This window comes from Protopterus annectens, chromosome 7.part0 (assembly GCF_019279795.1).
Source record: "Protopterus annectens isolate FY-2018-M chromosome 7.part0, PAN1.0, whole genome shotgun sequence".
Taxonomy (NCBI): domain Eukaryota; kingdom Metazoa; phylum Chordata; order Ceratodontiformes; family Protopteridae; genus Protopterus; species Protopterus annectens.
Genome location: NC_056739.1, coordinates 858,919,303 through 858,944,185, shown reverse-complemented (window position 1 = coordinate 858,944,185; position 24,883 = coordinate 858,919,303). Strand labels below are relative to the sequence as shown.

Sequence of the window (24,883 nt, the reverse complement as noted above, 5' to 3'; positions counted from 1 at the left end):
CAATCCGTGTTGATTCTTAGTTTGTCCAGCATATCCTATCATTATAGCTTGAAGGAATACATTTTCTAAAGAGGGGTCAGTATGCATGCCTTTTGTTCTCAAAAAGGCTATCAACAATGCTAGACACTTTGTGACCCAAGTCCCCCCATCCTGTAAAAAGCAAAAATGGCAAGGAAGCAAAGTAGTGATGTCTTCCTCGTCTGAACTTGATAAACATTCAAAAATTTATGTGAAACAGAACATGAAGGTAGAAATCTTCAAGATGCAACATTATCACAAAAGCCCACGACATAAATGGGGGAGCAAAGACAATATCTTGAATTCTGATAACTTGAGAAAAAGGATCAGCCTTGACAGGCCCAAAACTAGTCCCAAAGGTCTGTCCTTTGTTGGTGTGAGTAACATGTATAAGAAAAATTTGCCCCTCTTTCTCTCCTTCAGACTTCTCTGTTGGACCTTGTTCCAAAATCTGTTGAATGGGAAGGGCAAGATCTAACTGACCCTACAGAACTAAACAGTCAGAGGCATTCATATAAAGACAAGGATGATGTTCTTCATGTTTCACTGTTGCAGTCATTACATTTGAGTTATTGCTTGCAGATATCCCTCAGTCGGCCTGATTAACAAAGTCTTGGGTCCTGCGTCGGTTGCTGTCCCTTCTTCCATGACGTCAGGTCATCAGGGGTATAAAAACATGCAGCCGATGCCATTACATCAGTCTTTCTTGCCGTGCGGTGCCCGAAGCAGAAGCAGTTCGCAAGTGCCGGTCGGCCGACTCCTGAAATTTTCGTTTTCGAGTTTCAGAACCGAAGTCTTCAACTAAAGCTAAGTACCCTGTTGGGGAAACTTTTTCTTGCTCTTTACCGATGTCAGTAAAAGTTAATAACTGCATTACTTGTGGAAAGCAAATACCTCACAAAGATTTTCATTCGTACTGTATTCCTTGCCTAGGCCCTGACCACGCCGTACCTTGCTGTCAGTTTTGTGCTTTATTTAATCAGCGCACTATCTGTCGTCGGTATATTTTCGGCCCTCAGTTTAATTATCCAGAAATGTCGTCGGTTAGCTATCCGACTACTGGGATTCTGAAAAAACGCAAAGACAGAGACAGGCCACCGAGGTCCAAAACTGACGATGCTTCTCCTAAGTCAGTCGCCAGTTTGCCAGTACTCAGTGAGGCGCTTTCACAGCCCCTGATACCCGCTACTTCTGATTCGCAGGCCTCTACTGAGACCCATTCAGAGTCCGGTATGCCGTGAGATTCTTCAACTATGGAACCCGTGGATGTCTCTACGTTGGATGGGTCCGGAGCTGCTGTGCAGGCACCAGCTTCTGAGGGTGTATTCAGGCCTATGGACTTGCATATTAAACCGATGCCGCCTCCTTTACTTAGGCCTAAATCTCGATCCATGCCTAAAAAACTGACGCCCAGGCCACATGCTCAGGCCTCTATGCCTAAAAAACAAATGATAAGAATGGCTTAAGATCTAATAACTCTAATCAGGGGTAGCCAACCCCCCTCTTCTAAGAGGCCTAGGACTGAAGTTGATTATGAATCTTCTGATCAGGATTCTGTTTTTTCTGATTCTTCTGATGATCTGGATTTGCTCTTATCTACTTATGAAGATTCTGATGCAGAGGACTCCATTCCCTCTGCTTCCCCTCCTGAGGATGTTTCTTTTGGGGAAAACTTACATACTCTAAGAGAGCATTTCCACTGGGAAAGCCAGGATTTTTCTGATTCAAAAAAGAGGCTTAGGGATTTCCTTCTCCTACCTCAGCATAGGCCTTTAGCTATTCCTCCTGTACTAGACAATGTTGATGATGCTTTTTCGGAATCTAGTTTGGCCCCTGATTCCCTGCCTCCTGCTCCCAGAAAACCTGACAGATACTACAGGGTCCCTGAGTCCCACAAGTTCCTTTTTAAAAATCCTATTGTAGATCCAGAGACTATTTCACAGCGGCCCAAGGGCATTAAGGCTTCTACTGCTAAAAATCCTACCCCTTCTGATAGAGACTCCAGGGCGCTGGATAGATGGGGTAAGAAGGTTTACACTTCTGCAACCTTGGCCATTAGGGCATTAAACTGCTAGTTTCATATGTTAAAGTATCAGCAACATGTTATTGGACTGCTTAAACAGAAAAATATGTTGATTCCTGACTGTGTGGAAAATAAAGAATTACAGGATTTAATGCATTCTGCTGAACAAGTTGGAAAACGTACTTTGCAATGTGGCTTTGATTCATTAGAGGCCTCTTGCAGAGCTGCTGTTACTGGGTCTGTGCTCAGAAGGCATGCTTGGCTTAAGGAGCAATCTTTGCCTGATCATGTTAAAGCTAAATTGTTGGATGCTCTTTTAAATCAGGACCGCCTGTTTGGCAACAAGGCTGAGGAAGTTCTTAAAAGCTAAATCTATGCAAACTGTTAAAGATTTTTTTACAAGTTCAGCCTCCTAGACTTAGTAAGCACTGGCCCTCTAAGAATTGGTCCTTTCCAGCCCCTTCCAGGTCTTCTCAAGCCAAACCCAGACACAGCAAAAACCCAAGGTTTAGTCCCAGGGGACACACAGAACTAAGCAGTGGGGGGGCCTCCACTTCCAAATCTAGGAATGATAAGACTCCCCCCTATGGTAAACTGTCTCAATGACTTTTAAAATTTCCAAATACTTATCAACTGACTGCCCCTTTGGGGGGAAAGATTGCTCTTCATGCAAAGAATTGAGAACTCATTACCCAGGACAAATGGGTTTTAAATATAGTGCCCCAGGGATACAGATTTCACTTCCACACGTTGCCAACACCAAGCAGGTGGCCAGACCTACCCCCAAATCAGTGGGCAGAGGCCCAAAAACAAGTACTTTCTCTCTTAAGCATGGGGGCTATTCAACTGGTACCAGAAGAGGAAAAGGGACAAGGTTTCTACTCGAGATTTTTCCTGGTACCCAGAAAAGACAATGCATGGTGTCCTATCCTGGACCTGTCTACTCTAAACACCTTTTTGGAGATTCCAAAATTCAAGATGCTGACTCTTCACCAATTACTTCCTATGCTAGGCAAAGATGCCTGGTTGGCAACACTAGATTTAAAAGAAGCGTACCTGCACATCCCAATCAGGGACTCTTGCAGAAGATACCTACGCATCAAAGCAGGCTACATGCACTATCAGTTCTCTGCACTGCCCTTTGACTTATCTACTGCACCCAGGGTATTCACAAAGTGCCTAGCTCCAGTTATTACATTTTGCAGGCAAAGAAATATTCAAATATACCCATACCTGGACGATTGTCTAATTCAGGCAGAAAGCCAGGACATACTTTTGAATCTTCTGGCCTTTGTACAAAGGGTTCTAACTTGTCTGGGGTACACCATAAACGAAAAGAAATCACACCTGGTACCCTGTCAACAAATTATATTCCTGGGAGCAAGCTTGAATACAACTTCCAAGATGGCTTACCTCACGCCAGAGAAACAAATTCATTTGACAACCTACTTCAAACAATTGGCCACAAAAACCCTGCTATCTGCAAGACAAATACTGCAAGCCTTGGGGTTCATGGCCTCCTGCATTCTTCTAATTCTATATGCAAGACTGCATATGTGGAAACTACAGTGATATCTAAAAAGCCTATGATGTCAACATTTTCAAGACCTGGAAACAATGATTCCTATCATACCTTGCCTACGCCTAGAGTTCTTTTGGTGGGCAGAGGCCTGCCACCAAAACAAGGGACTACCTTTCACACCACCCCCTGCCACCCAAACCCTAACAAAAAACGCATCAGACTATGCATGGGGGGGCTCATCTGGCAGGGAAGTGCATTCAGGGCAAATGGAACCCATGTCAAATGCACCTGCATATCAATCAAAAAGAAATGTTAGCTGTACAGAATGCTCTGACAGCCTTCAAGGACCACATTCTTCCAGGACAACTAATGGTAAAGACGGACAACATCACTGTTATGTGGTACATAAACAAGCAGGGGGTTACACATTCTTACCCCCTCTGCAGACTAGCCATGGCAATGTGGAACACAGCCTTGAGCTACCAAGTGCACCTACAAGCTCAATTCCTGCCAGGAAAATTAAATACACTGGCAGACGGTCTAAGCAGAAACCTCATGGACCCACACGAGTGGAAACTGGAACCAAGGATTTTCAACATGTTGACAAGCAAATGGGGAGCCCAGATATAGACCTGTCTGCCTCTCCCCAGAACTATCAATTGGACAAATTTTGCACAAGGACACCCCACAAACAAACCTGGAAAGTGGATGCTCTGTCCTTCAGCTGGAAAAAACTATCAGTCTATGCCTTCCCCCCTCTGCCTCTGCTCTCCAAAGTACTACTAAAAATCAAACAGGACAAACCAAGGATGATTTTGATTGCTCCAGACTGGCCGCGTCAACACTGGTACCCCCTCCTGCGCAGTGTGTCATGGTTATCTCCATGGCACCTGCCTCAGACTCCTTCCCTGCTGTCTCAGCAGGAGAACCAGATTCTGCACCCTCAGCTTCTAACACTGAACCTTGAAGCCTGGCTAATTACTTAATCTCTCCTTTACCATCCCTCAGCAAACCTGTGATGGATATCATTTTAGAGGCCAGGAGGCCTAGTACTAGAAAATCTCAAGCTGGAAAATGGAAAAGATTATGTGCCTAGAACCAATCTCAAGGGATGAGCACAGCAGCACCCAATTTACCTCAGATTTTTCAATACTTAACTGAGATGCTTCACAAGGGCCTGTCTTTTTCCTCCATTAAAATCCACTCAGCCATTTCAGCTCATTATAACACAGAACCTCCCCTCTTCTCTCATCCACTGCTCAAGCAGTTCCTCAGAGAGGCTAAAAATTTGAGACCACCCAGGAGAGCTCCAACCCCAGCCTGGGACCTTAACTTTGTCTTGGAGAAACTCACTCTACCTCCTTTCGAGCCAGCTGCTACTGCAGACTTAAAATTTCTTTCTTGGAAAACAGCTTTCCTTTTAGCAATTACTTCAGCTTGAAGGGTATCTGAATTACAGGCCCTTATGGCAGTGGAGCTTTTCATAATCTTTAATGCAGCCAGGGTGTCCCTCAGAACCAATCCAGCCTTCATGCCCAAGGTGGTATCCAGTGTGGCTCTTAATCAGTCCATTCATTTGCCAACCTTCTTTCCCAATCCACAGAATAAAGGGGAATGGATACTGCATTCCTTAGATGTGCACAGACAACTTAGATTCTATTTGGACAGGACTAAACCTCAAAGGAAATCTGAACTTCTGGTGGCATTTGCTGCAGGGGTAGAGGGGAAGGCTATTTCAAAGCAAACCATTTCTAAATGGATAAGCCATTGCATTCATTTCTGCTATAAGCACCATGGCAAACCTATCCCCCGGGGGATCAGGCCTCACTCCACCAGGGCTGAATCTACCTCTACAGCCTTTCTCAGAGGCATCCCTACCAGGGACATCCTAGAAGCTGCTACCTGGTGTTCTGTACATACTTTCACCAAGCATTATCATTTGCCACTTTTCTCTAAATCCAGAGCTGGCTTTGCCACTGCAGTCTTGCAGGGCCTTATAGCTGGCCCTAATGCGATCTAAATTCCTCCTCCCAACCATAGCTTTGGGAATCTACCCAAATGTAATGAGTGCAACAGTGAAACACGAAGAACATAGTACAGTTGTGTACACTCACCATAAATGTAGATGTTCGAGTGTATTCACTGTTGCAGTCCTGGTTACGCTCCCTCCAGCCCCCTAACTTCTTTTTGGCTATACCTCTACTTTCCTTTACTATGCTTAACAGCCTTTTTGGTGTATTTGCTTTTTTGTTGGAGGTATATCTTTGTGCTTTTATATTTAACTGCTTCCCATTAGGGGGGCACCTGACATCTGGGGCAAGAAAAACTGATGTAATGGCGTCGGCTGCATGTTTTATACCCCTGATGTCATGGAAGAAGGGACAGCAACTGACGCAGGACCCAAGACTTTGTTAATCAGGCCGACTGAGGGCAACCTGCAAGCAGATAACCCAAATGTAATGACTGCAACAGTGAATACACTCGAACATCTACATTTATGGTACGTGTACACAACTGTACTTTTTTGAACTGTGTAGTGTGTAATAGTATTAAACACCCAGATGTCTGACATTATGTTCACCCTAAATCCTCACAAATAGCTTAGGTGGGATGACTGGGAGGGGGTTGGAGATTGGAAATGAGCAAGGGTGAGAATAGATGCCGTGAGAGTCATGAGTAGTTACAGTGTGTCCGGACTGTTTTCTGTAGTCCTCACTGCCTTATCACTACCAGTCACCTTTATTTTTCAATGGCATCTTGTTTTTATCTTGCTGGCCTTTGGCCTGGTACCTATAAAACAAGTCAGACTTTGAAGGATAGTTCCTGCTGCACTTACAGATAGGAAAGTGAAAAAGCTGTTTCTCCATCACCTTACCTCTCTTCTCCTGCTTAGTGAAAATCTCCTGCAAATATTTTTCAGACAAGAAGCCCCTATGAGAGAGCATTCAGCAGTTCCCTTTTAAAATATTCTGGCAGCATAAAGCCATAGCAGATGTCCCACAGGATTTATCAATTACATCAGAGCTGGCCTTGATCATGTGCTTCCTACCATCTGGATAAATTGGGCAAGCCTCATGATTTGCACTTTTAGGACTCATCGTGGATTTCCATATACAAATCCTTTATTTATTTCAAAAGTTCCCCCTGATACTTTAGAATGTGCATCTGACTATTACAGATCTGATAGACAAGGTGGCCGACATGTATGCTCTTTTACAAAATCTGTCCAGGGCCCTGCTCTCCCTGTTGTTAAGGTGTGTGGGGTCCTGAAACTAATTTAGACCCCTTATAGGCATCAAGAGAGAGATCACTGTAGAGTTGTTACTAGGATGTCTGATGGACTCTATAAAAACAGTATGCTTACTTATGGATGAGGGATGTGTGCCTGGTTCCAAAGACACTGCTAAAAGGGCATCCTGAAATGATTCAAAGATTTAAGGGACGACCAACATCGTTTAGGCTCCTCTAGACCCAAGAGATCCCAATATTTCTTCTTGGTATCAGATACCTCTCTCATCTTTGACTTATAAAGTTCCTTCATCCATGTGAGGGGTTTCTCCAAATTGCAAACGTTTAGACACAGAATCTGATAAGACAGTCCCTTCAACATCTGACTTGTACACTATGGGGGGATACCATCTGAGTTACGTATATTAAAATCACTTTCTCCTCCTCCTCTCTTTCTTCAAGGAGGATTCCAAACCCGCAGCCTAAAAGAGAGTCTCTGTTATGCTTTTCTGAGGGAAATGGTGTGCAGTAACACACACTGCAGAGCAAAGTATCCTTCCACTGCAAAAAATCTCTTCTGCCAGCTTTTTAAGGTCCTGAATGAACCAAGACTGTGACCTTCCACTGTGTGAGTGAAGGCTGAAGCTTGTGTTGCATGTCTCTTCAGGGTCAGAGTTCTGCAAGGAGTAGGAAGAAAAACCTTTAAGCTTTCTCTGAACATTCCACTCTGCTCTGCTGATCTATTTGGTCTTGGTTCTGGTTAATATAATGCAGGAGGACCTGTCATTTCTCTCACAGGTCATCATGGAATGTTGCTGGAAGTTCATCACTCTAACAAACAAACGGCTGATGTAATTAACTTGATGGTTCTCGGAAGGATGTGGTAGGAGATGACTGCCATCTGCCTCCAAAGGAGTTTGGCAGAGGTTGTTTAAAAGTACCAGATGCCAACACCAGAAATGGTTAGTCACTTCACTTATTGAAGCATCCTCAGGCCCAACGGATGCCATTAGACCATCTTTTTCTCCCTCGTTCCCTTTGGAGGGTTCTCTCTCCCACAACATTCTTAAGGTGGAGCTCTTTTTGTGTGCCTTCTATCGCTCGTCTGGTCAGGATAAAACAGACGAACATTTGTGAATTCTGTTCAAGAAGCATTATTACACACAAGCACATCAGAAATGAGGTTTTGTAACTTAAACTTAAATAAACTTATAAACAAACTGACTACCACACTCATACATGTTAACATTCTGACTGTTCTCTCAAAATGGCACTGCTGCCTGCACACGCTCAGTATTTATATGCACGTACTACATCTGGAAATGCTTTTTAAAGGTACATACACATGCTCTGAACTACACCTTCTTATGGGAAGGCCTCCCCTGAAGAAAGCAAGGATTGCTCTGATGCCTGCATAACTGCTTTCTATTTCTTCTATGTCAACCACACGAAAAAGTGTGACATCACTACTTCTTTGTGTTTTTCTTATAAAATCTGCAAAAACCTGGCAATTTACTGAAAGGTATTACTTTCCAAAAACAAAAAAGGCACTTGGATTGTGAATCCTAATACAGGATTTGCTGCTGGCGCTCACAAAATCATTTCAGACCTGTAAAGGGTATACTCCATGAAATGGATATGGTTCCCAGCTAAACATCACTATCAAAAGCAAACGATAACATTAAAACAGAAGAATATGAAAAAAAGATGCTATCTTCAGTGAGTAACTTACCTTTTCAAAGATTCTTTACAATCAAAAGTTTGAGATAATAGGCCAAAAAGAAGTGACTTTAATCCTGCCAGTGTACATGCCTGCAGCAAAAAACTAAAGATGATCCAGATTAACATCCTCACTTATCCAATATACAGGCTAATGTGCTTGCATAGGAAGAGGTTGCCCTGCACCGTTAGATCCTCAGAGCACTGGGAGTCTAGCAAGTCAGGTGGATATCAGCCAATAGCCTATTCCCTTTGGTCAGAAATTATATTGCAACAGTGATCCGTTCAAACAGCCATAATTACTGTGGCATGTAGATACCATTTCAAGTGGAACTGCAAGAGATAGAGTTTTTATTTTGTGCTGTGCTGCAGTATTATGATACTACAGATGCTCAAAGTATTCCTCTCAACTTTTTATGTGATATCTGTATCAAGCCTAGAAGAATGATTTAGCAATTGCAAAAAAAGGTAGAAGTATTTAATGCAAGTTAAAAAACATGAATTAAAGATGCCACAATCATAAAATACTTCATGTTTGTCCTGTTGCTATAAATAAAAAAATACTGTTTCAGTCTATACTTTCCCCATTTCTAGCATTATTATGAAGGTGACTTATATTGGTAACAGTATTATTTCTCACTGAAAGACTACATGTACAAAACTGCTGCTTGAGAAGCTTTCTTGTGTACAGTGGCAAAAGGAATTTTCTTGTGTTCTTTTTTTCTTTCTACTTTCTTCGGTGAGGCACAAATGACAAATTTAATGTGGGTTGCTTAACATTTAATCTATATTCATCAAATCTTTTAATATATATGCTGAAGCTCAACAAACTTCTCCATGCTACAGTCATGGTTTCTTTGCCACCTGCAAGGAATGTCTAGAATATGTTTATATTATTTAATTATCCAAGTAAGCTGAATGAAACAAATAACTATCCCTCTTTCAGAAGAGCCCTACAACTGTAACCAGAACAAAAGAAATTCTCATAGTCATATACCAAGTAATGAGTGATGGGGTTGAACAAAAGTTTCAAAGTTTAGTGTTCACTGCCTAAGCACTATCTTATATTATGTCCAAGAAAATGTCAATTTCTTTTGCAGCAAAATCAAAATAGCACATCCAGACAAAAAAAAATTGTATAGAACAATATAAAAGCTTGAGTGCTGACATGCACCTTCAAAACTCACCCACAGAAGTAACACTCAAGATGTCATTAAATCACCCAGCCTCACGAGGCAGAGAAATAAAGCTCTGATTGCACCTGAGATAACTAGTGTTCCACTAGACGCATGGGTGGTGGAGAGGATGAGAGTGAGAAGCCAATGCTGGCTTGTTCAGGAGAGGAAGGCAGTTTGATTCACTGCAATGGCATCACTGCTGGAATGCGGGTGTATTGCAGACAGCATGAAAAGCCTTGCATGCTCATGTTGAAAGCAGTGTGCTGATATCAGGAGGATGTGCATGTGTGGTAGCATGAATTCACCTCATGAGATAGCTACAGTGGAGCTCACAGGGTGCCAAGGGGTGGGGGTGAGGGGTAGGAAGGTCTGCAGTATCTACAGAAAGGCCTGTTTCTTAACACCTAACTCCTGCCTCCACCGGGTAATAAATAGGCCAGAGGGGTCTTGCACTGATGGAGGAACAAGTGTGTCAGTTACTTGGAGGAAGGGGAGCCATTGAGTTGGTCCTGTGGACACCCCCCCCCCCCCAAAAACAAAGTGTCTTTAAATCATGCTTTAATGTAGTGTAAAATACTCACACAGACAATGACATAGTGTTTTTAATGTTATTGAATTATCAGTTGTGACATAAGAAAACCTATATTTATATAAAAGCAATCAAAGCATATTAGCAAATTTGGTACTTTTCCGTTAACGGGGCAACAGCTTTTTTGGCCTTGTTAACAGTTTTTGTCCTACGGAAAGTATACACACACACACATTTTTTTTCAATATGTGTTTGTATAAATATATAACATGTGTGTCAGTGTTCACACACACACACACACACACACACACACACACACACACACACCTATCATTCTCATAACTAAAAATGGAAGTAACCCGGCGCATTCTTCTCTCTTTAAAATAACAAGTTGACTTTGCCTTGTAAATTTAAGGTCAGAATTTCTAAGTGATGACTTGGTAAGGGAATTTATTAGGCTCCATTTACAGTTACATTAATATGGACACCTTTTCAGTTAAAAGGACAGTAGTAGTGTGTATTATTTTTAAATGGATTATTATTGAGGGGTAGCAAACACCATAATTTTGTTTTTGAAAACTGACTGTTATAATCCTGTTAAATAACCACCTAGAAACACTTGTAAATTCAACCTGCAACTTGTGATCAAATCACCCGTGAGCATAATGATGGCTAATTTCAATACAACCTAATCTTGAGCAATGGGAAACAGAATGGTACATCAATTGTATGTGCACGGTGCTTAATTTACCATGTCACTATTTTCCACAAATATAATAGCTGCAGAACTAAGACAAATATTTATAAGCATCCTTAAATATGGTACCAATACAAGTAACTCCATTTGTGCTGCAGAAGGAGGAAATACTTTCCGCAGCACAAAAACCGTTAACGAGGCCAAAGCAACTTTTGCCCCTTTCAGCTAAGAGGCGCATGTCGTGGCAAGGGACTATGTATGTATAACAACTTTTTCTCATTTACCTTAAGCACCTCACAGGGGTAAACAGCTGTGTCTTATTACTTCATTTTGGACTGAAACCTGTGGTACTTTTCCATTAATGCAAATCCAGGCCCAGAAAGCTGTTGCCCCGTTAACGGAAAAGTACTGCAAATTTACATTTACAAGTACTATAAATCACATATATTATCTGTCCTATAATCCAAGCAACATTATATAAATTATTCAGTGACTGCCTTCTCTTAAACCTCATTTCTCTTAAAAATGTTTTTCTGCATGAATTGTTACAAAAATTTCCATTTTTTAAACAAGAAACATCTTTATTAAATTATCACTTGTGATATAGGCAATCATGTATCCATATAAATGAAAACAAACCATTTTTAGTTGCAAACATTATACTTCACTTATAATCTATAGTCATTGTCAGTCAAACATTACATAGCTCATTCTAAGCCTGCCTTCCATTAAACCCTACTCCTCCTCCAAAACACCACTCTACATGCCTTGTTCCCACAATTCCCATCTATCTCCATGCAATTTGCTTCTATCCTTCTCCAAAGATCCCACCTTTAGTTGTGACAATAATATGGTGTTATATCAAAGACTGATGTTACACTATGTTTTACTTTATAGACGCATGACAGCCTTAAGGAGGTTTCAGAACAAAGTAAAATGTTGACATTGGCAAGAATATCAGTCTTCACTGTATATTCCATATTCCTTCTGCTGGAAAGAATGGCCAGCTGAAAAATGGTGTGCAACACTATAAAATTCAGTGTACTCTGGTGATAGCAGAATACCCCAATTCCAAGAAAAAATATGGTGGATATTTTATTACATGTTTACACTATAAGCCAAATTTTCCAGCATTTTCAGCAACATTAAATGATTAAATGATAACAGGATACAGCCTGCAGTTATTAGAGATGACAGTTCTTATTTTAAACATTTCCAGTCTCTTCAATGTTATATTAATATGTTAATGTGCTATTCATTCTTACCCTGGCATTTTCAGACTTCTTATTGTCATGAATTCTGCCCTGAAACCCTCAGGAAGTTTTATACACTCAGGGTATTTCTCCTGTCGGGGAATAAAAGGAAGAGTTAATTGTGCTGTAAGAATACTGACTCCAGTAGTCTTCAGCTGCAGTTTAATAAGAAGTGCACACGAAAACTAGGCAAATAAAAATTAACTCATTCTCTTGTACTACAAAACACACCAGTATTTTCAGGCTGACAATTTTAGCTTATTTACTCAACAGGGTCATATAAATGTTACTTCATCTGTAGGAGAAATGATACATCCAGAGTTATTTTACAGAAAATCATTTTCTAAAACCACATCTGAAGAAAAATATAACACCCACACAAGACTTAAAACATGGACATTGCTCAGCAGGCACATATCTTCAGAATGGTATCAATTCTGACATTTCCACTCATAATCCTGATTTCATAACGGGTAATAACTGCAGATTTCATGTCATTTTTGCACATTAAAAAGTTACAATATCTTAGTAACCATATCAGCTAAACAACTAGTATCTTGCAGCAAAATTTCATGAAGATATCAGTATCAGAATGGGACCTCAATCAGCAGTTTTCCATGCTTGTTTACTGAGAAATCTACATACATATGAGACATACCATATTTTTCATAAAAAGAAGTTATGTTTTTACCATAACGTTCCATCTGTGTTGTCTGTCTTAATTCATCATTAACATGTGGGTCTCGGATCTAACCCACGGAACTGCCCCGGCCACTTCGCAAGCTTGACATTCGAAACTCAAGCTCCTCCTCCCCTTCCCACAATACCCCCTTCGCCCCAGAATGCCTCAAATTGAGTTTGCTATAAGTGCATATATCCAGTCTGCTACAAATAAGGCATCAAAGGTAAAGACAGAAAAGATCAGCAGGAGCTCAAACAGAAACAACGGTTCCATGGACACATCCATCAGGTCACTCGAAACATAGGACTGGGGGAAGGAGGGGGGAGTTTAAAGAAGAATGAAGATAGACAACACAAATGGAACATTATAGTAAGAACGTAACTTCTTTATCTGATGCTGTCATCTTCATTCGGTCATTAACCTTTGGGACAGAGTCCACAGCTACAGAAACCATGGGTTGTCCTCGTGGGAGGATATTCCATAGCACAACAAAGCCGAAAGAAAACCGACTTCTGGAAATGACATTCAATTTATAATGAGTAATGAATTTATGAGGGTTAGACCATGTAGCTGCTGCACAGATGTCATTAATAGAGACTCTTGACCAAAAAGCATGAGAGGTTGCCACATACCTTGTAGAGTGAGCCTTAATCTGACCAGGTACAGATATGTTCTTTTAACCATCTAGCCAAGGAGGTCTTTACCTCGTTTTGGTGTCAGAAAAGGATATGAACAATTGCTTGGATCTCCTGAAATTTTTAGCTCTGTCCAAGTAAAAATGTAATTGTCTATGCACATCAAGTAAATGAAGAGTGTACTCCCCTTTATTCTGGAAATTTGGAAAGAAAACAGGAAAGTTAATGGAATGATTGATATTGGCTTCTGTAGACACTTTAGACAGTTGGTGCATAAGATTGCCTTGTCTTTGTGAAAAATGAGATACTGGAACTTGGAAGAAAGAGCTTGTAACTCGGAGATTCTATCTGCTGAAGTAATGGCCACCAGAAAAAAACATCTTCCAAGAGAGAAACTTTAAGTCTGCTGTGGCTGCCGGTTCAAAAGGAGAGCAACCAGGACCTGCAACATAACACTCAAATATCAAGGGGGAGTAGGATCTTTAATGGGAGGAATGAAGAAGAGTCTTCCCCTAAGTGAAAATTGGAAATAGCAGCCAACTGTACCTTGACCGTGGAAAAACTGTCGCCATCATTAAAAAGGGAAGCCAAGAACTCCAACACCATAGGGATGGGGGCCGTAAAGGGGTCTATCTATCTGTTTCTGTTGGGCCCATAAGGAAAACCTTTTACACTTACCCTTATAAATCTTCCTGATACAAGGGTTTGTGGGCAGAAATCAATATCTTCTGAATAGGGGAGGAAAGCCACTGAATTGGAGAAACCATACAGTTAGTTTCAGACCTTGAAGGTCTGGGTGACAATGCATCAAGAGGTGAGATAAAAGATCCAAAACTGGATCCAGAGTCACCAGAGGGCAGATCAGATGAGACCAAAGATAGGTGAACCAGGTCTGTCGAGGCCAAGATGGGGCAATGAGGATGAGTTTCCTCCTCAACCTGGATGCTTTCTGCAAAAACTTGGGAATTAGGGGCGGGGGGGTGCATAAAGTAGACCGGGAGACCAAGCATGGACTAGAGCATCCCTTAGGGATTGTCCCTGAGGAGGGATTAAGGCCAAGTCCCTGCTGCAGTTGTTGTTGAGAGGGGAGGCAAAGAGGTCATAACAGGGTTGACCCCATTTCTGAAAGATCATGTTTGCAGTGGACTGGTTCAGAGACCACTCGTAAGACATCAGTAGGACCGGGCTGAGCCTGTCTGCCAGAATATTAGACTCTCCCAGAATGTGAGTTGCTACTAGAAAACAGTTGATAGAGATTGCCTATTGCCACACTCTCATAGCTTCTCGATACGGGGGGGGGGGGGTAAGACGTGGTTCCTCCCTGTTTGTTGATGTACCAGACTACTGATATGTTGTCCATCTGTATTGCAATACTCCGTAGAGGGAGAAAGATGTGTAGCTCTTGCAATGCCAAAATAACTGCTCTCATCTCTAGGACACTGATATGCAGACTGGTCTTTAAGGGCATCCATGTGCCTTGAACTGCCCGACCCAGATAATGCCTCCCCCACCCCGTCTGGGAAGCATCCGTGATCACAGTGGCATTTGGAGAGGAAAGGATGTAGGGCCATCTTTCAGTAATATCTTCAGAGTGAAGCCACCATAACAGGGATTCTTTGCATACTCAGGAAAGTTTGATGGGAAGGCTTAGAGGATTCCTGTGTAAGGACCATTGTACCGCTAGTGTCCATTGTAAGCTTCTCATGTGAAGGTGTTCTGTGAGCAAAAGAGGTCTCGTGGCCACCATCGAGCCAAGAACTCTGAGGACAAAGCTCACTGGGGGGGGGGGGGGGGGGGGGTTGTTATGGCTAGAATTTTTCTGACATGAAGACACAGGCTCGACACTCGATCCACTGTCAAAAAAGGCCCGAAATACTGAAGTGTCAATTTGTGCTCCTATGAACTGTATCACTTGGCCTGGCTCCAACTGAGATATCACTAAGTTGAGGGTTATGCCGAGGTGAGGGGTCAGATATAAAAGATAATCCATGACTGGCTCCCAGCCTAAAATGAAGAAACCTTCTGGAGTGCCTGTCCATCTTGATGTGGTAGTATGTATCCTTCAGGTCTACTGAGAACATCCAGTTATTCATCCTCAGAAGAGGTAGTATGCACTAAACCATAACTATTGTGAACTTCATGTTCCTTACTGATTTGTTCAGGGATGTCAGGTCCAGAATGAACCTTAGGTTCCCCTGTCTTTTTGTGAACCAAAAAGAACCACAAGTAGACACCCAATCCGACCTGATCAGGAGGGACCTCCTGGATGACTTTTTTTTTTTTGCAGCAATTTTGTGATTTCCACTGCTGCCTCCTCCCTCTGATTGGGTGGTACATCGGGAAGGACAGACTTTTGTCTTGGTTTCAATAAAAAGGCAATGGAGTATCCTCTGGATACAATCTTTAGCATCCATCGATCATTCGTGATGGCTTCTCAGGCTTCGAGGTGAAAGAAAAAGTGCCCCCCGGCTGTCTCCAGAGGAAGGCAGTCGGGACAACCATTCAGGAGCACTGAAAGGGTCTGTCCAAGAAAGACTCTCAAGACCCTTGGTTCTGTGAACCCCCTCACCCAAGTGGGCAGTATCTACCATTTTCGTCATTTTCCCCTCTGCCTGTGGGGGAAATATCTTCCTGAGAATCCTGGAAAGGACCCTGAAATTTCTTGAATCACATCTTTTTACACCCACACTGGTTCCTGGAGAAGGACCTTTGTGGGGTAGAAAAGTGGATCCCAATGGCAGACAAGGTCTTCCCATCTTTCTCACTGCAGCAGAGTGTTTCACAAACAGTGGGCCCAAACAAGGTTGATCTGTCAATGATGAAGGATGCTTTGAAAGGTTCCACAAAGTCACACAGCCACATCCAGTCTTGGTGCCTTATGGCAATGCCGTAACTGGCTACCCTTGAGGGACCCTCTGCTGCATGGGATATTAGACTTGTGGACACATTAGATAGGGATTGGAGGGTGGCCATTCTGGAGGAGAAGAACTTCTGCTCCTCTGCAGACATGGACCCTGGGGTAGAGCTAGAGAATTCCTTGACCAAGTCCCTCTGCGGTCTCATAAAATGGGAAAGGTAGTTTAGCGCCCTCAAGGAGAAAGTGGCCAAGGCGTAAACTCTTTTACCAAATCTGTCCAAAGCCCTAGACTCCCTGTTAGGGGGATGAACACAGGAACTCTCTTGGGCCAGGTCCTTTTTGGTGGTTGCCACAACAACCATGGCATCAACTGGAATACCCTTAGTCCAGACAGACTTGCCCTGAAGAACACTCAAAATTGTGTCCACACATTTGGGGATGGGCTCTACCATGTCTGGTTCCTTCCATCCCCTAGAAGACACCAACTCAATGACCGAATCTGGAGGGGGAGACACCCAGGATGTAGATGGGCTGGACCTGAAAGCCTCCAACAGAACTGACTTCTCCAGGGAGGGGTTTTGGGAAGACCATCCACCTCTTTGGTGTAGGATTTCTAGGATGTCTCCAAAGGAGACATCTCGCCTTCCTCAAAATCAGTATCGGTAATGACAGATTCCTCCAGGGAATTGACGTGCCTCCTCTTGCACAGTCTCTTCTGCGAAATCTCCTCAGTGGGATACTCTGGGGAGGTCTCGGAAGATATATGGGGTTTCACAGATGAGACAGTCTGGAGGCTTTCTGGAGCTGGCTGTTCACGTGGTAGATGAGAGGCCTTGGAGACAGAGTCAGTGGAGACAAGGGGAGGTTTCACAGGGTGAGAACCAAGGGTCTCCCAAAGTATGAAAGGACCCTCTTCACCACTTCGAAAGGCAGAAGGACTCTGGACGCCAGATGCCACAGAGCAGTCCCCTCAGGGCCAAGGCCACCGGAGCAGACAACGCTCGGGAGCCCAGAGCCTCCTGCTCTGAAGGGGTAGTCAGAACTGAGATGTTGAACACCAATGTTCCAAGGGGAAGCGACAACTCTGAAAACTTCGGAGTCAAAGTCATCCTCCCAAGCAGACGTAGAGGCTATGGCTCTGAGACACACTCAACACCAACACTGTCGGCATCAACAAGGCAGTCAGAGGCAAAGACGTGATGACTATCGGCTCCAACACTCGAGTTCCCAGGATTAATGGAACCAATGACTCTGAAACCACAGGTCGGATCGGAAAAGGAGCCACAAGGCATAACGGGGACTGTCTCACAGATCCAGAGGGGGATGGAGTAGGCAATATCCCTATCTGAATCTGGGCTTCGAGAAATTGCCTCATCAACCTACCAACATCCTTATCCATAATGCTCCGAGAAAACCTGATGGAGAAAGAAGTGGAGGCAGATCTGGACGTCCTTTTAGGGGAGATCTCCTGGAGCGGAGATCACTGAACTGAGACGCTCAGCTCTGGGCTGGGAACTGAGGTCTGGGGAGGAGAGGCAACAGTCTGAACCGATGAGGATGGATCCGAACCCTTCGGTTCCAAGGGTTTAGGGCACCTTTTTGGCAGGCTCCAACAGTAACAAAGTAGACAGGTTGGGAGATCTTTTTCTGTGTTCCTGGGCCTCTTTCTGCTTCCTGGAGGGGGTTTGAGCCCCTGATGAAGAAAGAACTGAAGAAGGGGTTGAATCTAGAATTAACCCCTTAAGAATCAATTTGTTGCAGCTATCCACAAGAGCTCGTAGGTGAAAGTCTGCAAAAATGGGACAGCCGCTGTTGAAATGAGTAGGCCCTAGACAACAGGCGCACTCCCTGTGGGCATCTGACAAGGGGATCTTATGCTCACATGAAGTGCACTTCATAAATCCTAGGGACTTGTCAGCCCAGTCTGATTTAGAATCAGCCATCACTAAAGAAAAGATAGGAATGGAAGAAAAGAGTGTGAAGGACTATGGCAGACAGAAACCTGACTACAACTAGGAGCTAAGTAGAAAAAGAAGGAAGAAAGATAGAACTTAAGGGAAAAAGAACCACTTACTGTGGAATACGCAATGAAAAAGGAGGAGTTCAAGAGCACCAACAGCCTCATTGCTTGTACGACGAGTGGCAAACAAGATCTGAGACATTCTGGGGGGAAGGGGTATTATGGGAAGGGATGGAGGAGCTCAAGCTTTGAATCTCATGCTTGTGAAGCAGCCAAGTCGGTTCCGAAGGTCGGAACTGAAACTCACATGTTAATGACCGAATGAAGATGCCAACATTAGATTCTGACTTATAAACAAACAAACTATATCTCTGCAGCCATAGTAGACAGAGGCCATGTACTGGTGGTAAAGTTGTCTGTAATTATATTGCTACCTTTCAATACTTTCTCTACAGTATAGGGTATGCAGTAATCACAGTAATATGACAGTATACCATATTTCACATGACCCATGAAAGAAATTAATATGGATGAAACTATAAAACCAAAAAATACAAAAATTTGATTCGCAACAAAAAAAAGGGGGGGAAGCAGGAAAGGGTTAAGCTCCCTATAGTGCTGCATCATTAAATATATTATCTTGGGAGGGGGAGTTCTGCGATCTTAACTCAGTACAATAGGCATCTTTCAAAGAAATGAGAAGCCACTAAAACAGTTCAACTATTCCATTTGGTCAGAACAGGGTGTTAAATGTTAGCAGATATGAATAAATTATAATACCTTCAGCCAACTCTTTGATGTAGATGGATAAAGTCCTGACTATAGCACAAGTGGGAAGAGTTCAGTAAGTGACTCAGGCACCTGCAGAAGCTGGCAAGATAGGATGGGCGTAAGTGACCATTGCTGACTTACCGATTCTGGGAGGATGGACGACATCTAACAGAAGCAGTAGGTGTTATACTTGTGGAGTACAAGCCTAGAGAGCACAGCCTGCCATGGTGCAGACAAAGAAGCTGGGAGTTTCTGTATTCAGAGGCACGATCCCCTTAGAGGCCAGCATACATAGGATCTTGGTGATCCATTGAAGAGGAGGAGGAGGAAGCAGAATGAATGGGCCAATAAGGCTTCCTAAGCAGGAATATGTGGGCCATAGGGATGCTGCCTAACCCAGGAATGCTTATTCAACTGAGTGCAGGTAGAGAAGTCATCAGGCAAGGTCCAAAACAAATAAATTATATATGGGTTCCATCTCATTTGTCAATTGTGTGTTTGGTCAACAGCTGTTTAGTCAAATGTCTATGATTAACTAAACTGATGGCTGACAGGTGTCCAAGATGGAACAATTCTAGGGGTTGGGGAATACGCACTTATTCTGTATTTGTGTGATCTTAGAATTGGTATATATAATTGGCAGGGAGTGTGGAGGCTGCCCCCACATACCCCCCTGCAAAAAATTGTTATTGTAGTTTGTTTGTTTTTCATGAGCTGAGGTTGTTTCTTGGCACAAGTGTAGTTGCTTCTCGACGTATGCAATTTCAACATAAAGAAGTCAATATTTAGCATTGAGAAAATGGGTGTATTCCATGTATATGGCTACACCTGTATATATAGGCCCCCAGAAGCCATGGGGTTTCTAGATGCCCTGATGTGCAGTTTAGTACTTTTTTTTTAAATACTTTTTCATTTAGTGATGACCTAAACAAAAATCACAATTGAGGAAGAAATTCAATATTGCTCTTCAACTTTGTTTTTTCCTCTATCCTTTCAACACACACTTACTGACCAAGACTACATTGTAAAAACTAAATTAAGCTGGGGGTCTAGGCACCAGAAGCCATGGACTTACAGATGCTCTGAGGTGAATTTTAAAGTTTTTTCCCCACCTTTTGATTCAGTGATGGCCTGAACAAAAATCATACATAGGGAAAAAAAATGAGTTGTATCCAACGCTTAATGCACAAAGTTAACCAAATGCGTCTATATCACATTGAATCAGTAAATGTCGAACACTCACATGAGCGAAAATTCACGTACTCGAAAAATGTATTGTGGGGGGCTGTGCCCCCATCCCCGCTAAATATATATTCCTACTCCGAGATCGCACTACAGTGAGGAAAGGGCAAAAATCCTGATCTTGACTGTACCGCAAACAAAATATATCAACTTTGAGGACGTGAATATTCTCTCACGTGAGCGTTCGACATTTACTGATTCGATTATGTGATACAGACACAACCAAATAGCAGTATACAATAAACAGAGAAGACAAATGCTTGTGATGACATATAAAATTATATCTGGAAATAGTGCCGTCCTCCCTACACCAACTTAAAAAAGTAGTTAATTTTTATGTATCCACATCTCATGTTAAAGTGTTCTGAAAATTAAAAGAAAAATAGCCACAATCCTATTTCAAGTCACTGCTGTCATATGTATATACATCATGTCTCCTCACCCCCACTCGCAAAAGACATGCATCTTCTGTGTATACAGAATGCACTGATGTCACACCTGAACAAAACAAACAAAAAAAAAAAACAAACTAAACATATTTGCTGTCAGATATGTATAAACAGAATGTTTCTTTAGCCTCCCTGTAAATATAGCCACCTGTACATGTACCTAATGTTTGAGTGTGAGGAAAATAAAAAATTAAAATGATAATCATAGCAGTGTTTTTAATTTACTCAAACAGTACACTGCTGCTGTACAAGCTTAGTGACTTACTGTGCACACCTCTGAAGTCTCTGAGGAAAGTTAAAAAAAAATAATGGACCACATTGTCCCAACCCGCCATAAGATAGTCACCTCTGTGATATGGGGGGAAAAGTTAAAAAAATAATGACATTATTCGCAGCCCCCACACAAGCTACAGTGACCTTCTGTGTACGCCTCTGAGCAGGGCTGATTTTAGACTATGTGGGTTCAAGGTAGGGGCCACTACTAATTCCTTGTCAAAATCCACTTATACAGCCCCCCCAGAGGATCTGAAATTTTGGGTATTCTATGATACATTTTATCCCTTTAGGAAATGACTATATACTGAGCAGGTGACAACAGGATCAGTTACTTCAATCCAGAGAAATGCAGCTAACAGTAACAGCCTCATCTATGTACAATTGAGATGTCCAGCTACGATAAAATAGGATGATAACGTACTGTGTAACAAATAGTTGCCACACATTAAAATATTCCAAGTTGTTTCACATAAATCACACTACTTCTGTAAAGTTGGAATGATAAGCAATCATCATCAAGGCAGCTAGTCATTTTTTTCTACAGACAGCCCCACCAGTTACGCCTACTGTGCATATCCAGTGTCAAGCTAAGTAGTCAGTCTTAACTTCTACCAAAATGCACACTAATCTGGTAAAGCCAGATATTACTGACTGCTTAACACTAAGCAAATGACAAGAGTATCAACTTACTTTCATCCAGCCAACTCTAACCCCAAATCTCTCAACCTTTTTTCCACCTAGAATTATGGACAAATCCAAAACTAATCAGGGGCACTTTTTAATATATTAGTGCGGTTAACATGTGGAGCTCACAGAACATGACAATGTGAAATAACATGCATTCTCTGCAGCAAAATAAATTAATTATTTAGTAGGTGTAATCCACTACCTTTTCTCCCCAAAATTATTCCAGTTTAACATTTGGCATAAAAGATGAATTTGTTCTCATGGACAATCTTGTATTTATGGAGCACAAGATATGGGGGATGCTCCTAGTTTATTATTGAATTAAATATGCAATTTTTGTTTCTTTTACTGTCTTTCACTTCGTGTTTATATACGGAGTATTTTCAACACATTTGAACTCCTGAAGTAAAATCCCACTTACAACACTCTTAAAGAGTTCATTTTTGTTTTCAAATTAAACATCTCATTTCTCAAAAAAAAAAAAACACAGTTACAGTTTGCAAACTAATGAATACATCCAGGCATAGGCCATAAGAAGAAAAAAAAACCCTGATGGTTACCTAAGCGACAGCCTCCATGACAGGATCTTGTCTTTTGGGAAAGCATTTCAGCTGAATAATCCTGGAGAGTTTATTGCTGAAAGGCAGCTGTGGGGTTAAAAATGTTTCCACAGCACAGATAAATGAACCCCTGACTGTGACCTGGGTTCAGTTATTGGCTCTAGCACCTAATGAGTTAGCTGAGGTGCATAAGCAGCATTTTGCTATTTCACCTATCAAAAGGGGGGGGATTCCCAGCTAGGACTACAGCTCACGGTGGAGACCACCATCTCCAACTCTACTGCAAAGTGTTAGAAAAGCAGTGTCACATTGTCTGCTAATGAGTTCTACAATAATATTACATAGCGTTGTCGCCTCACAGTAAGGTGCTGACCGGTTTGATTCTCAGCTAGAGCATCTTCTGCGTGGAGACATGCGTGAATGGGCGTACCTTCGTTGAAGGTTGTGCATCAGGGCTGGTAACTCGGCACGTAAAAATCAACTACCAATCACTAGCGGACTGGAGTTCCGCTGTGGCGACCCCTAACCGGGAAAAGCCGAAAGACACAACTGGGCACAGGGTAGGATTACCGGTACAGTATATCCAAACTGCTCATGGATAATGGCTCACCTCAGTCAACTGTTGTCCCGTTTGGAAATATGGCTAGGGATAGATAGTGAGGGGAAAAACAAGTTAGCAGTTAAAGGAGGGGGTTTGGTGGTTGTGGTGAGTAGGGACAAAAATAAAAATATTTAAAAAAAAAAAAAGGAGAGGTAACTGAGCAGAATGTTCACCACTTATCATTCTACTGTTTTTGCTACTCTTTCCAATATTTAGAAAAGATGGAACATCATGTGATAAAGCATTACTAGTGATAAAGAATAGTTGTGTAAAATCTTACCATAAGCATAGATGTTCTTCTCTTCCATATTGCAATATTCATACTGTGGTATTTCCAGCCCTCAGGCAACCCAACATGGGCTCCTTATACAAAAGCTTAAGCCTGGCTGCCCTAGGTGTGTGGGACATCGCATGTAGGGCCATAAACCATGGAGTATAAATGTGACGTCAGCACCACAGACCTCAGAACATGAAGCCCAGAGAAGAGACTATAAGGCCAAGGAGAAGCAAAAGCAAATGTCCTTGCAGGGTTCTAATGAGTGGCCTGCAGTGAAGGTATATCCTAGAGAGGATAGAGGCCTTTAGGGGGATGTAGGGTGGTTAGGAATACTGCAATGAGGAAGAGAAGGACATCTATGGTTATGGTAAGATTTTACACAACTATTCTATGTCCTTCTATTCCCATGTTGGAGTATTCATACTGTGGGAGAGTACCACAGCTATGAGGAATGTTGGGAGGTGGCAGAGGGAAGATTCTAGGAATCCTTGCAGGATTGCCCTGGAAAACCATGCTCTGGCCCTAGAGACCTGGTCCAGCTTGTAGTGCTTGGTGAAAGTATGGACTGTGGACCATGTGGCTGCCTGCAGTATGGAAGCTGTGTCTAGTCCTTTCATAAAGGCTTTAGAGGTAGCCATACCTCTGGCAGAATGTGCTTGCACTCCTTGAGGCAATGGTTTGTGATGATGAGAGTAGAAAAAAAGGATGGATTATTTGATCCAGGAGGAAATAGTTTGTTTGGAGACTGCCTTACCCGAGGCCCTGGGATGGAAAGAAATGAAGAGTTGGTCAGATGTTCTGAAAGTCTTGGCTTTGTCCAAGTAGAAAGACTCAGCTGCCTATGTACATCTAGGGAATGGAGGATCCTCTCCGCGGATTTAGTAGGAGAGGGGTAGAAGGTGGGTAGGTGAATGGATTAGTTTAAGGAAAGCTCATTAACTACTTTGGGCATAAAGGAGGGGTTAGTGCGTAGGGAAACCCTGTCATTATGGAAGGTGGTGTAAGGAGGTAAGCCATCAGGGCCTGTAATTCAGACACTCTTCTAGCAGAGGCGATGGCCACTAAAAGGATGGTTTTCCATGTGCACATTTGCAGAGATGCTCTGCTGGCTGGCTCAAAAGGGGGTAGGGTAAGCTTTTCAAGTACAAAGTTGAGATCCCAGGAAGAAGGAATGGGCTTTCTATGTGGTCTGATGTGTAAGACCCCTTTCAGGAAAAGTTTTACATCCAGTCTAGAGAGAAGAGGAGGCTGTAAAGGCAAGTATGCAGAAATGGCTGAGAGATGGACTTTGGCAGAATTGTAAGCTAGTTCCTCCTTAATGAGTCTGCAGGTATAGTTCAGGACCAGGGGAGGATCTGCTAGAAATGGGTCCTTATTTCTCAGAGAACACCATTTCGAGAATCTCTGCCATTTAGACAAGTAGTTTTTTTCTAGTTGTTGGTTTCCTGGCCTCCCACAGGACAGAGAGCACGTCTTCTGAGTAGTGTTGTCTAAAAGGGATCAAAAGTTGATCACCCACAGACTTAGTTGCAATGGAGACAGTTGTGGGTGCAGGAGGGATCCCTGTTGCTAAGTTAGTAGGTTCGCCTGGAGGGGTAAGTTGTGGTGATTGCCCTTGGCTAGCGAAAATAGAAGGGGTAACCAGTGTTGCCTTGGCCAATAGGGAGTCACCAGCAAGATTTTTGGGTGTTCTTTCTTGATTTTCAAAAGGACTCTGAA

General features: G+C 42.5%; 1 long non-coding RNA gene across 2 annotated transcripts in view; it reads right to left on the bottom strand.

Annotated features, from left to right (window-relative positions):
* The window catches only part of LOC122806742, a 1,208,783-nt gene that overhangs the window by 120,600 nt on the left and 1,063,300 nt on the right, over positions 1 to 24,883 (bottom strand). For both annotated transcript variants that reach the window (XR_006365548.1, XR_006365549.1), the window contains one exon: positions 12,180 to 12,259. This is a non-coding gene — a long non-coding RNA (uncharacterized LOC122806742). The remainder of the gene's footprint in view (positions 1 to 12,179; positions 12,260 to 24,883) is intronic.